We start from the raw sequence: 15267 nt of genomic DNA, 5'->3' as shown, positions 1-15267 counted from the left end.
AATGAAATTACAATGAAATCCAGACCATTAGCTGCTTACAGGTGTTGATAAACATCAACGGGAAGTTGATACCATCTTCATAAGGTTTTCTCAATTTCGAGCGCTGGTACCCTCAATGGCGCGTCGTGTTCATAAATAATACGTGGAACTGTTCGGGACACCGATCCCGTGAGCAGCAACACTGAAATATCCAGGCGTAGTGCTCGACCATCAATTACTATGGAGTGAGCACTACCCAACGATTTACTTTACGTTAGCACAAAGGCTTGGATGATGATGAAAGATGGCTTTCGTTTCTTTATAGATTACTCTGCTGTGTTTGTGGCGATGCGGTGCCTATACTAAAGGAGGAATATAGCCTTTCACAGCGAGTTTTATGTGCAGCGGGACTTTTATCACCGCACTTTATTTGCGAAAAATTGGTGCTAACGCCATACGTTATAAAGAGCACGCGATAAAAACACTTTAATTGTCCATAAGAGGTGGTGCGATAATGAAAATGACAGCTAAAGACGGTTCTAATGGAAATGGAGTAGAATACTAAATTGCTTCGAATCTGCGGTGACACACCAGCAAAGGGAGAAACGATAGGAGAGCAGTAGTATGACGGATAATCCACGGAGTATAACAAATTACCATCAGGCATACTAATGAAATTAATGCATTCGAGCGTGGCGACTGTGCTCAATAAATTTAAAGCATCAAGTTCATCTCTTGCGGTATTATAATTACAGATATTAAACAATTCTTATTTCTATACGAGCTATCCATTTTGGACTATGACGCTATTGATGATTGCTATCCTATTTAAAATTAGTAAATATCTGGCACATGAAGAGGTTAAACCAATACAAATAGTATCTTCCCATCACAAACTGAGATTTAAAAATAAGATTACGATCATTAATAATTGTCCGAGGCTCATTTTCCTGAGGTCATTAATCACTTTGAGGCAATCGGTACATTCGTAGAACATTTAGCAGGATTTCTCAGACCATCTGACTTACAAGCGATGACCAGTTAATTGGTTCAAATGGCTCTGAGCACTATGGGACATAACATCTGAGGTCATCAGTCCCCTAGAACTTAGAAGTACTTAAACCTAACTAACCTAAGGACATCACACACATCCATGCCCGAGGCAGGATTCGAACCTGCGACCGTAGCAAGCGCGCGGTTCCGGACTGAAGCGTCTAGAACCGCGCGGCCACCACGGCCGGCACCAGTTAATTAGGATGGCTCTTATATGTCAATTTTCAAAATTTTAGTGATTATTATTGAGCTACCTCTCCCCACCTCCCCTAGGTTGGTTTCATTACATGTAAAAATAAGCTGTATGAAATCTAAGCTCAGTGGGATAAAGGAAAAGAAAATTCGGAAAAAAATTTCAGCTTCGTAAAATAGCATTTCTGCTTGATAAGCTTATTCCTAAACCCTGTGTAGGGAGGTACTCCATTTTGCTTAGTTGAATGGGTTCTCATTACAGAGATCAAATTGATCGAGTTACGTGGCAAGCCAGCGACCTCAATACAAAGAGAAGGCAAAGCGGGCTGATGGTTTTTATGACAGAGCCCAGACCACGCATGTAGGTTGTCACTTTTCAGGGAAGGCAGTAGTCGTAGCAAGTACAACGCCTTCGTCTTCATTCCGTCATGAGATATAACATGTTTGCTCAGGCCTTACTCTCAGTAAATAATTGGAAGCAATCTCCTAGCTGGGAAAAAACACGAATTCCTTCACAGGAGTTGAGAAACTGCATATCGAAATTACAAGATTTCTGACAACAATGGAGGCAACCACCATAAGAATATTGCTATCGTCGGAGGTTCATAAGCGAAGAGAAATATTTTTTTATCAAAATCTTGTGGAAGTAGCACATTGTACAGGTTTGATGATCATTACTAGTGAATAGCATACTCAATTTTCTATCAGTCATGTGTTGAGAAGAGGGCCGAAGTTCGTGCATGGAATAGATCACCAGTTATTTGAGAAGCTGAGCTTCTGAGTGTACAGAGGCAACCATGAGGAGGCGAGAAGGAAGCGAAAATGAATTAGTTAAGTATCTATGTTATTTTAATATAAATTTTACTCATAAATGTATTTGAAAATGGAAGTCTCCTAGTCATGAATGCCGGTAATTTTACACAAATTGCTGGCCTTTAAGTTACTATGAAAGGAGCAGGCAAAAGTTTTCTATTAAATTCTCATAGAATAGGCTCTCCTGTCCTACGTTCAAGCACTAGTTTTTGACACAACAGCATCAAATACGAGAACTGTAAGAAGATCCTATGCTTCGATTGAAATTTTTTGGGTAATACCTCTTATATTTACCTGGCAGTCATCAGATGTAGAAATCAGTCTCAGAATAGCTGTTTTTAAGGAAAAGATGAGCTTCAGAAAAAGAGGTACGATTGCACCAATTTTGAAAAAAATTCAAAACTCCTGGTTCGGAATTGATATTGACGAATTGGGAACCGAAAATTCACGCAGAAACGTTACGAAATACTTAGACAAATTCGATATGTATCGATTTCTCGCTTCCTTAGACATACTTTTGGAACACAGCAACCTAGAGGGGATTAATCTGAATTTTTTGAATTAACTGCAACATCAGTTGCGGACGCGCCATCTTGTGGAGTATACTTCCGTGCTCAGCAATCCACCTTGCAAAGTAGGCTGCGAATGCTATTTATTGCCTGAAAATGTTTATTTTCGATGATGAATTTGAATTACAACCACAAGAAGAGAATACAATTTTTTACATTATTTTTTTCAGAATCAGTATGTATGTCTAAGCCTGATTCTGTGTCCCTGCTGAATTCAAGGCACAATATTAGGATCTCAGTATTCTTTCTAAACTTTATAAATCTCTGACTGTCTAGTCTGGGTACGTGACTTCTGTTCAGTTACATTGGTAGCCTTTGATGCTAATTAATCTTCTGATCAACAACGAAAATGGTCAAAGCATCATGAAGCAGAAAGATCAGCTGATTAGTAATGGGATTGGACAGTTTATTTATAATTAAGTAAGCCTATTTTTTACCAGACTTAATTTGAGTGATAATTTTCGCGAGATAGATTCTTCACAACTTTATGAGAATGAAGGTTTTATCAGTACTCTGCAAGTAATAATTTTTGACGTTATTGTGGGGCGACAACGATCGTTACTATTTTAATAAAAACCAGTCCAGATAGCAATATATTTTTTTAAATTTTTAATTCTGCATAGTACCGACTGGTACCTGTCACGTACTGCAGTGAATCCGTTCGCCGGCTCCTCATGTCATCCCGAGCCTCTAATTTGAGGATTGTCTTATAGACCGAAACAGATCACCAAGAAATAAAAGTAAGAAATTGATTGCGATCTGTACAACTTGTTTTGCTAACGAACTTGTTATTGACCTGAACGATGTTAACTATATGGCTGAAAGAGGCATGAAGTTCAAGGAGGACTACAATTAATAATGTCCTACAAAACGAAAGCAATACATGCTTCAAGATGTATCTGAGTATCTTCCTGTTACTAGGTTATGAAATGAAAAATTTGTGTAAGAATACCAATTTTAAAAAGAAAATATCAGTGGGCCCACTGCTGGCAGCCAATGCTTACATTAAAGTATTACATAACCGACTACGGAGACAGCAGAAGCAACAGAGAACTAGAAGTGCAGTGAGGGAAAAGCTAATGAGAATAACAACGATTTTCAGTTCTGAGTCACGCGTTAGAACTTAGGGTGGATAACTAACTAATGTAGTACCCAACAACTTTAATGACCAGTCAAAACAAGGAGGTCAAAGAAACGTAATATCATGTAAGTGAAAGACAATAAACGGCCTGAAAGGCGATTAAGGGAAACCTACGAACAAAGTAAACTGCAGTTAGTGACTGAAAAAGGGGTATCTCTAGTGGAGAAGCTAAACACGCAAGATACAGCATAAGTACATCTGGTGGGTTGCTGCTGAGAGAAGGAGGTTCTTCTTGAGTCCGTATAACCTTCTGACCGGCTTCGCAGGAACCATTTCTCGGAGACAGCACAGCAGACGTCTTGGGATTCAAAATCGGTTGATTGACTAGATGAATGTTCTGGTGTCAGGCAAGCGAAAGGTACGATAGTCGTTGAAAGGCTACTGTTGAATCGGAAACGTGGGTGTTTCCAACGCCTCGACTACAGACCGCTGAAGTAGCATCACGTCGGCAGCAGTGTCCTTCAGCCTCCTGAGGCTGATTTTTCTGAACTGCTAGCACTATCTATCAGAATAGGCTAACTCTTGGTTGGGATTCCTCCTGGAACAATTCTTACTGCTATTCTATGTTGTAATCGGAGAAGACGAGTAGCAATACTTGTGGGACCGATTTGCAACTTTTGACGAGTGACTGCGATACTTCGCTACGGAGACCAATGGAGGGTCTACGAACTGAACCCTATCGACAATCTTTGGAGTGAAATATAACAGCTTCTACGTGGGAGCTTCTTTTGCCCAAAAAATGTTCATCGCGCTTCACGACGATTATAAAAAAAGTCCATACAGTTCACTCTGCAGCTGAATGTGGGCTGATTTGGAACTACCAGGCATATTAAATCTGTGTGCCATATCTGGACTCAGATTCCAGGTCCGAGTAGCGTTACGGGATACAGTTTTGTCTGCTAGTAAGTTTTAGAACCATCCCGTTGCTCTCAAACTTGGTGAAAAGCTTGCTTAAACATTAAGCTCCATCACTGTAGCAAAATAGGGGCCTGCACACTATTGTTTGCATATTTGGCGTTTGTACAACGATCAACATTTTCACATCCAATGTGAGAATACGGGTAAACATAATAGATTTCGTTTTTTATGTAATAGGAAGTAGAAATCTTTACTTATAGCAAGTGCTCTATCCTCCTCACCATGACAACGTGATGGACGTTCTACTGGTGAGTGACGTCAGACACAGAATATCGTTACACTGCTGCCGTGTACATGAATCTGACTTCTACCAAGGCCTGCGTTTACGCTACTCGAGTGAGCAGGCTACAACTAACAACGAGCGGCACTTCTTTATACTAAGTACGGGTCAGATTACCATTGGTCCTTTCCTTCCTACTTTTCACAGGAGAAAACATATACAACATGATACTAGACAATGGTTAGTCAGTGTAGAGATCTTCGAGATAATCGAAAACAAAAATGCGCTGGAACATATAACATACACGGAAACACATAACAGAACACCTTAAACGACTAGAGATAGGATGTTCATATTCACAGACACGTACATTAGTGTGTTCTGAACCATGTCGGCCCGCGGGTTCAAGGTCAACATCGATATGGCGGCGAAACGGCGCCTACCGGTAAAATGTGCCCGCGGTTTTCGTTGTCGCTATAGACCAAAGGCAATGTATCAGTGTGACTTTAGCAGACGTGCAGGATGCCTCGCAGACGTATGCGCGAACCGTAACGTCAAATCAGTGAGTATGAAAGAGGGCGCATTATTGGCTTGAGAGGATGTGATGCATCCACCTGGGAAATTGCTCCTCGTGTGAGACGAAGCGTTCCGACAGCGGAACAGATATATGCAGAATGGTTCACGGAAGGCCGTGGAACACGACGAGATGGGTCAGGTCGCACCACGCGGACCCCCCCCCCCCCCCCCCCACACACACACACACCAAATAAGAATAAGATCGGCGCCTCACCCCATTGGCATTGCAGGACAGATCTGCGTCCTCCTAGGCTCTGGCGCATCAGTGGAACACACCGTACACTATCACGGGTGACAGTCATACGCCATTTATTATGGCATGGGTTACGTGCGCGACGTCAACTTCTCTGCCTACCATTGACGAATGTGTAGAAACATGCTAGACGGCAATGATGTATGGAGCGACGTCACTGGGGACAGGAGTGGCATCAGTGTTTTCAGACCAATTCAGTATCTGTTTGTTTGATAATGATGGGCACATTTTGATTCGCCGCAGACAGGGGGAGCGGCATCACAGTGGCTGCATTCGCACAAGATATACAGCTCCAGCTCAAGGCCTTATGGTATGGGATGCCATTGAGTACAACCAAAAATCACAGTTAGTGCACGTCCAGGGCACTGCGACCAGGTTGACGTACGTGAGTCACGTTCTGCGACCTTTAGCCATACCCTTTCTGCACAACACCCCAGATGCCATTTTTCAGCAAGACAATGCACGACCACATGTTGCTGCACGAACACGTGCCTTCTTGGTGTCGCAGGATGTCAGCCTTTTCTGCCAGATCACCAGACTTGTCGCCAATCGAAAGTGTGTGGGAGATTGTGAAACGACGGGTGCAGTGCTGTGACCCAGTGCCAACCGCCTCAGATGAACTTTGGAACCAGGTGAATGCAGCATGGTTTGCTATACCACAGGACGCCATTCGCGCATTATACGCGCCGGTGCCATCATGCATGGAACAAGTTATCAGGGCCCATGGCGGACCATGTGCCTTTTAGGCAACATGACACATGTGCGCTGAGATGACTGAAATGCTATTTATTTCTGCAGAACATACTAATGTATATGTCCTGTGAATAAGAGCGTCGTATCTCTAGTCGTTCAAGGTGTTCTGTTTTTTCTGAAGACGAGTTTAGATTGCGCGAGAGCACGAGACCGCTTTGTGTACTTGCAGAGGGCTGTCAAAATTAGCGATGTTCGATGCTCCACGATATTCGCAAGATATTCGCAAGTGATTTATTTGTAACCATTGTTATTTCCACTGGTATGTGTTTCAAACAGTGTAACCGAACTGTTGCGTATGATCATATTTCACGTGTCAAATTTATGACCAAATCATTTAAACTTACACTGCATTTCATTTTCATTGTATCTACGGGGAAGGCACACTGTTCCTTCATAATATTCTCTATCTTACCTGCGGTCAGATTAAACTTTTAGGCTTACTTAGCTGTGAGATTGGTGCATTTCTGTGTCTCCGCACTGCAGTTTCATTCAAACCGATACGCATGAACCAAAAATGGTGCACGGTACACTGACGTCCATTACGAGACCCATATTGCGTTAATAAGACGATGACACAAGCTAGCAAAGTTAGGCGGCCGCATCTCGTTTTAGACAAATTAAGTTTTCAGAACCACGAGAGCATTTTCTAGAATGTTTTTAAATCGCAGTTTGTAAATTCCGCGAGATTCTAAGGCAACATATGTATTGGAAAATTGAACTCCTGATCAAGAGTGTTATGGACTTCACAGACATGTCCAGACGATTTTAGTACTGTAAAACGGCTGCGAAATGGCAAAGCAGAACTGACTAGACGAGAAATGTAAAGAAGTGGAACTATACGCGACAATGAGGAAGGTAGATGCCGCCTGTAGGAAAATTAGAGAGACATGTGGGAAAACGGAAGAAGTTGTATGAATATCAAACGCTCAAATGTTAGACTTTATACAGCAAAGGGAAAGCTGAAAGATGGAAGAAATGTCTAGAAGCGCTATATAAGGGAAATGAACCTGAAGGCAATGTTATAGAAAGGGAAGAGGAAGTAGACGAAGATGTGTTGGGAGACACGATACTGTGAGACGAATTTGACAGAGCAACAAAACCCTTGGAGTAGACGACATTCTCTCGCCACTACTGAGACTCTTGGAAGGGCAAGCCATGACAAAATTATTCTCCCTAATGGGTAAGATTTATGAGACACCAGAAATACGCTCATACTTCAATGAGAGTGTAATAGTTCCAGTTTCAAAAAGGCGGGTGCTGACACGTGTGAACAGTACCGAACTAGCAGTTTAGAAAGTCATCCTTGAAAAATATAGATACAAAATATTTACAAGAAGGTGGAAACACTGATAGCAGTCGATACAGGGGAACATCAGTTGCCGGTGGTCTAGCGGTTCTAGGCGCTCAGTCCGGAACCGCGCGACTGCTACGGTCGCAGGTTCGAATCCTGCCTCGGGCATGGATGTGTGTGATGTCCTTAGGTTAGTTAGGTTTAAGTAGTTCTAAGTTCTAAGGGACTGATGACCACAGATGTTAAGTCCCATAGTGCTCAGAGCCATTTGAACCATTTTTGAACATCAGTTTGGGTTCTGGAGAGTTGTAGGAGCATGCGAGGCAATACTTACCCTGCGACTTACGTTAGAAGATGGGTTAATGAAAGGTACGTTTATAGCATCTGCGGATTTAAAGAGTAAACATTTGACAATATTGACATTCTGCGCGTAGCGGAGATAAAATATAGTGAGGGCAAGCCTATTTACAAGTTGTTCAGAAACCAGACGGCAGTCATACGAGTCCAGGGGCGTCAATGCGATACAGTGTTTGAAAAGGGATGGGGCAAGGTTGTAGCCATCCTTAATGTTATTAATTCTGTACGCTGAGGAAGCAGGAAAGGAAACCAAGGAGAAATTTCGAAAGAGAATTGATGTTCAGGAAGAAGTAATGAAAACTTTAAGGTTTGCCGATGACATTGTGATTCTATCAGGAACAACAGAGGACTTCAAGAGTAGTTTAATTGAATGGATGGTGTCTTGAAGAATAGTTGTAAGACAAACATCAACGAAAGTAGGTAAAAGATAATGGAATGTAGTCGAATTAAACCAGGTGATACCGTACCAATTAGAATAGGAAATGAGACACTAAAAGTGGCAGATGAGTTTGATTATTTGGGTTGCAAAGCAGTTGACAAAGGCGGAGGTGGAAAGGATAGTTGACTAGCTATAGCGTCAAAAACATTTCTGGAAAGGAGGAGTTCGTTAACATCTAATATAAGTGTAAATGTTAGAAAGTCTTTTCTAAAGATATTTGTCTGGAGTGTACCCTTCTCTGGAAGAGAAAAGTTGACGATAATCTGTTCAGACAAAAAGAGAATAGCAGCTTCTGAAATTTAGTGCTACAGAAGAATTCTGAAGATTAGATGGGTAGATTGATTAACTAATGAAGACATAGTAAATCGAATTGGTGAAAAAAGAATTTGTAGCACAGCTTGTCTAAAGGAAGGGATCGCTTGACAAGCTGAAACCTGAGCCATGAAGGAATCGTCAATTTGATATGGAGGAAAGTGGGACGAAGGGGGTGGAGGTTAAAAGAGTAGAGGGAGACCATGTTCAGATGGGTATAGGTTGATTCGTTGACTGGTTGATTTGGGGGAGGGTCAGAACAGCGAGGTCATCGGTCCTATCGGATTAGGGGAGGAAGTCGTCCGTGCCCTTTCAAAGGAACCATCCAGGCATTTGCCTAAAGCGATTTAGGGAAATCACTGAAAACCTAAATCAGGATGGCCGGTATAGGTTGAAGTAGTTATTCGGAGATAAAGAGGTTTGCACAGGATAGAGTAGCATGGAGAACTACATCAAACCATTAGTCGGACAGAAGACACAACCACAACAAACAGTTGGTTTCCCGTACACATTTTCATTAGCAATAGCTGCTTCACTTTATTGCGTTGTTAGTTCAGTAGTATGATACAGTTCACCATGTAGTTTATGTGTCGGTCATCCGTCTGTTAGAAGAGCTGCCAAGCGCACGCCAGTCTTAACACGACGACGTTATGATCGTTAGAGAAGGAGTAATCTTTCCGATTGGAGATAGGTGTGACACAAAATCGGTTCTTGGCTTTTCCACCATTGGCCTCAGTTATTTTAAGGAAACCACATAGAAACTATATGTAGCCAACAGGGATGTGAACCTTCGTTCAACATTGTAAGTAACCTGCTTGTATGTTGGCAGCGATACAGACTGTGTTAATATCGCTGACAGCGCTCTGCGCCTTCGCCAAAAGATTCTGTGGTTGGACGGACTAGCAGTTATCGAATAAATAGGGAAGTGTATGGACATGATTTTCTTAGTGGAGACTCTGTGTTGGTAGGACATGCATTGTAGAGTGAGATGAAATGACGTGTTTTAACAAAATATGCAAGAAGATGTATGATGATTGATGTTGATGATAATGTTTGGGCAGTGGAATGATTGAAAACTGTATAATTTATGGAGCTGGATGTCACATGAATAAGGCAAAATTCTAAATACATTGTTTGCTCTTCAACAAAATCTTTCATTTGCTAACCATATGCCTCCTAGTAGTTAGAGTCTGTAGTAGTTAGAACCTTTTTTTAGCTGGCTGTTGCTGCTACTTGCTGTAGTTGCTGTAGTTCGTGTTATGAAGATTTTCTGTGAGTTAAGTGACTTATGAAAAAGAATGGGGTTTCCACTATAGGGATTCGTGACTGAAATCAGTTTAGGCAATTAAGAGAGTTGGAGGTAGCTTCATATTTCTTTAATTTCATATTTTTTGGATTTGTGTTATTGTTAGGATTTCTTGCAATTCAGGGCCATTCTTTTATGTTAATTATTGGAGCTCATGTTATTAACGTATAGCATTCAGATTGCGTTGGGCTTATATATTGTAGGAAATAAAGGAATAGGTTAAATTTAAGTTGTCTCTGTCAGGGAAAATTCTGTAAGTCAGTGTTTAATAAAAAAAAATAATTAAAGAGTTAGATTCAACATGAGCGACTTTAAGTAAACACACAATTAAAAATCAGAAGGTATACGATTTGTAGAAAACGCTCCACCCGGCATGGTCTTTAAACTGGAAACAGTGCTCACACTGTACACACTCAGTATTGGCAGAAACGGTTGGAAATGCACCGCTGTGGACTTGATCAGATGAAACAGGGAGATACAGAGGCACACTGCAGTATTACTGTTGAATGGTGCAAACTGGTTTGCTGGTTGGATATAGCTTCTGAGTCGTATTGATTCATTTTATTTACGATTTTGACGCTTGAAATTTGATCTAGGATGTGTAATACTCACTACACGTTATTATCGGTTTGCATGAAACCCAGGCAGAAAACTGTAGACGTCTCACAAAGTCCGTTGTATATTGACGAGACACTTGTCGGTGAAGAACTTAAGCGGCCCTCACACGGAACTTTACATAACAGATCATCTTGAAACTCTAAGCGCTGTGCACTCCACGCACAGATAATGGCACTAGTGTTTGTTCCCGTGCACAGATTCAACAAGTGTTTTGCTTCTCCGCCTTCTTAAGCTTGATAACACACAAGAGCCCTTTGCACTGTAGCTTTAAGGGAGGAACGAGACACCATCTTCTCCCCTCTTCAAATATCGTACATTGATCGACACAAGCGCAAAGTTGCACTTGCGGTTACGAAGCCACGGCTTCTCTTAAAGAGTTCTGTATCACAAACCTAACATGTTTCACCTAACAGAACATTTTATTAACGTGAAAAACGGCGAATGCAAAACTTTATTGACCACAACAGGTTTCCAAGTCACTCACGACTAAGTCTGATTGAACAATGTTCCCAATTACAGGCAACATCGTGAGCAGAAACCACAAAAAATGTTTAAATGTCGACGTTACCTATCGCAGGAAATGCAGCTTTCTAATAGCAATTTTTTCCCCATGGATAAGAAAAGAAGATTCCCTGTCTCTCTGAATATTTATCCGGAAACAGCAACGTGCTACTGACATACATTTGAAATATTTAATTTAGTGTTATTTCTATAGTTTCTGTATCTCTCAATGTACGACGGCGACGCCACAGATCGAATGGTATGACGCATGAACAAAAACTAACACGTTTCGCTAGAATACCACTGATAGCGTATGAAATTGAAATTCTGTCGTTTCTCACTCGAATACGCCTTGTTTCTTTTATTTCTTGGTTGGGTACATGTGTTTCAGAACAAAAGGCGAATTTATAATGTCCCCTGTTTCTTATCTGTTGCAGAGAGGTTTACAAATGATTCTGGCCAAATGTAATGTCAGAGCCTTGATTTACCATCGTCGTCATGAAATTGAACCCTCGAAATCTTAATCTTAATCCCAGTCCTATCGTTCCTTAAGTGCCTAATTAACAGTGATCGCCGTAGACTGTAAAAACACCCCCACCTTTACCCATTACAAAGCTTCTCACTTCCTAAAGCAGTGCTCCAATCCCCCCAATAGTAATTGCTCGCAGTGTTGTTGGTGCGTCTCATTGCTTATTCGAGCGCTTAATGTTTTCCCACATATGGAAACTTGTACATTCATGTCCATTGATTAAGGGATTTTCGATCTAAGGAACCGTGCCAACATTGTGATATGTTATGATAATGTACTTTTCGCGGCGGCATTCTTCGATAAATGTTTCTGCATTTTCTTGCTGACTCAGATTTGTTTGCTCCTCCAGCTTTTAATGGCTTGCACTGTTATCATAGTAGGGAGTTACTAATAAGCCGTGTGGTACTTCGTATGTTGTTAGCCGAATTATGTAATGGAGATACCGCATAGCCACGGATCTTCCGTACGCTACCTGCGATTACGTCGATGTCTGTGATCGAGGAACAGTAGTAGCAAAGCTGATTTCATTAGATGTTAGATACCTTAGGTTACTTCCCTGTTTCTTTTCAGCATGCAGCGTCTGTTCCCGTGCAGCACTAACGGTACAGTCGCTCTCCCGCTAAAGCTGTTGTTGCACATTGTGATTTCAGCGCCTTCTTTGACGGCAGAGGCAAGGAATAAGACAATCGTTTCAGCAAATATAGTCGTATGTTCGTTTATTAGTGTGTCCGGCAACGGCAGATAAATAGAAAATTGTATCCCTCTCATCTAGCCGGGGCAGCGGCTGTACCGTTAGTGGCGCATGCACTTTGCCGTCAAAGAAGGCTCTGAAATCACAATGTGCAACATACATGGAGCATCCTGCCCTTCAGCATGACAATGCTAGAGCAGACACGAGCCCTGCGACTTCCACAACAATCGACGGCTTGGGCTCACAGACATCGATCATCCTCCATACAAATACAACGTGGCCCCATTTTCATCCGTTTCCAGAACTTACGGAACACCTTCGAGGACTTCACTTTGATAGTGATGAACCGGTGCACGCAGAGGCGAAGTTGTCGCTGCGCCAACAAAGTCACACATTCTCCAGTAACGGTACCGACAAACTGTTTTCTCGTTGGCAGAAATGTGTTTGTCATCAGGGTGACTATGTTAAGAAATAAGTATGCAGACACGAAGAATAAAGATATAGAATGTTAATAACTTTATTATTTAAAAAATTTTAGGGATTTTCACATAAAACATGCATTACTTTTCTGCACGCCTTCGTATAAACATATCTCACATTACATGAGAGTGGTAGTGTATTTAGAAATTTATGATATTTTTCAGACTGATACAGTAATAATAACAACAATAATTGTGACGTGTGACAGTGGTATAAGAGTAGGAGATATACCAGTAAACCGACTATGGGCCGTTGGTGGCGCTAATCGACTACGACGCCATTCTTTCGGGCATACACGACGTCAATGTACGTTTGATGCTCTCACATGGTGCAATGTCTACCGATACTACTGTAGGCTAGGCTGCCCAACGTGATACGTATGTCGTTTGCTGCTTATGGATGTCAGCAAGGCTACGTGATGGCAGTGTTATCTCTACAGACTTTCTGGCCACAGAATCCCATGAGTGTTCCGTGTTTACTGTAGATAGCACGAGAAAGACGAACATGTCATTGTTAGATAGCATTCATACAAACGTCACTGTTCCCCTTAGGAAACACGAGCCGCGACGTACATGTTCCAACCATGACACACTACTGGCCATTAAAATTGCTACACCACGAAGATGACGTACTACAGACACGAAATTTAACCGGCAGGAAGAAGATGCTGTGATATGCAAATGATTAACTTTTCAGAGCATTCACACAAAGTTGGCACCGGTGGCGACACCTACAGCGTCCTGACATGAGGAAAGTTTCCAACCGCGATCTCATACACAAACAGCAGTTGACCTGCGTTGCCTGGTGAAACGTTGTTGTGATGCTTCGTGTAAGAAGGAGAAATGCGTACCATCACGTTTCTGACTTTGATAAAGCTCGGATTGTAGCCTATCGCGATTGCGGTGTATCGTATCGCGACATTGCTGCTCGCTTTGGTCGAGATCCAATGACAGTTGGCAGAATATGGAATAGGTGAGTTCAGGAGGGTAATACGGAACGCCGTGCTGGGTCCCAATGGCCTCGTATCTCTAGCAGTCGAGATGACGGGCATCTTATCCGCATGGCTGTAACGGATCGTGCAGCCACGTCTCGATCCCTGAGTCAACAGATGGGGACGTTTGCAAGACAACAACCATCTGCACGAACAGTTCTACGACGTTTGCAGCAGCATGGACTATCAACTCGGAGACCATGGCTGCGGTTACCCTTGACGCTGCATCACAGACAGGAGCGCCTGCGATGGAGTACTCGGATGAATCCAGGTCCTGTTTACAGCATCATGATGGGCGAATCCGTGGTTGGCGACATCGCGGTGAACGCACATTGGAAGCGTGTATTCGTCATCGCCATACTGGCGTATCACCCGGCGTGATGGTATGGGGTGCCATTGGTTACACGTTTAGGTCACCTCTTGTTCCCATTGACGGCACTTTGAACAGTGGACGTTACATTTCCGATGTTTTGCGACCCGTGGCTCTACCCTTCATTCGATCCCCGCGAAACCCTACATTTCAGCAGGATAATACACGACTGCATGTTGCAGGTCCTGTACGGGCCTTTCTGGATATATAAAATGTTCGACTGCTGCCCTGGCAAGCACATTCTCCAGATCTCTCACAAACTGAAAACGTCCGGTCAATCGTGGCCGACCAACTGGCTCGTCACAATACGCCAGTTACTACTCTTGATGAACTGTGGTATCGTGTTGAAGCTGCAAGGCCAGCTGTACGTGTACACGCCATCCAAGCTCTGTTTGACTCAATGCCCAGTTGTATCAAGGCCGTTATTACGGCCAGAGGTGGTTGTTCTGGGTACTGATTTCTCAGGATCAATGCACCCAAATTGCGTGAAAATGTAATCACAAGTCAGTTCTAGTGGAATATATTTGTCCAATGAATACCCCTTTATGATCTCCATCTCTTCGTGGTGTAGCAATTTTAATGGCCAGCAGTGTAGCATATTAATGATGCCATACCGAGTGGGGACAGGTTGTAAGTAGGCTGTTTAGGTTTTTATATGATAACGCCACGTAGCGCTCTGTATGAAAATCACTGGCTGTGCTGTGTGCAGTCTGGGGCTGGTTGTCATTGTTGTAATATAGGCTATTGTAGTGTTGGGCAGTTGGCTGTTAACAGCGCGTAGCGTTGCTCAGTTGGAGGTGAGCCGCCAGCAGTGGTGGATGTAGGGAGAGAGATGGCGGAGTTTTGAGAGCGGATGATCTGGACGTGTGTCCATCAGAGAGAGCAAATTTGTAAGACTGGATGTCATGAACTGAT

At 42.5% G+C, this 15267-nt stretch overlaps 1 protein-coding gene across 1 annotated transcript in view; it reads right to left on the bottom strand.

Moving 5' to 3' along the window:
* Positions 1-15267, bottom strand: part of LOC126474569 (synaptotagmin-12-like) — a 102961-nt gene that overhangs the window by 73122 nt on the left and 14572 nt on the right. The gene's annotated exons all lie outside the window — the stretch shown is intronic.

Source organism: Schistocerca serialis, chromosome 4, assembly GCF_023864345.2.
Source record: "Schistocerca serialis cubense isolate TAMUIC-IGC-003099 chromosome 4, iqSchSeri2.2, whole genome shotgun sequence".
NCBI lineage: Eukaryota > Metazoa > Arthropoda > Insecta > Orthoptera > Acrididae > Schistocerca > Schistocerca serialis.
This window is presented reverse-complemented; position numbering and strand designations above follow the sequence as displayed.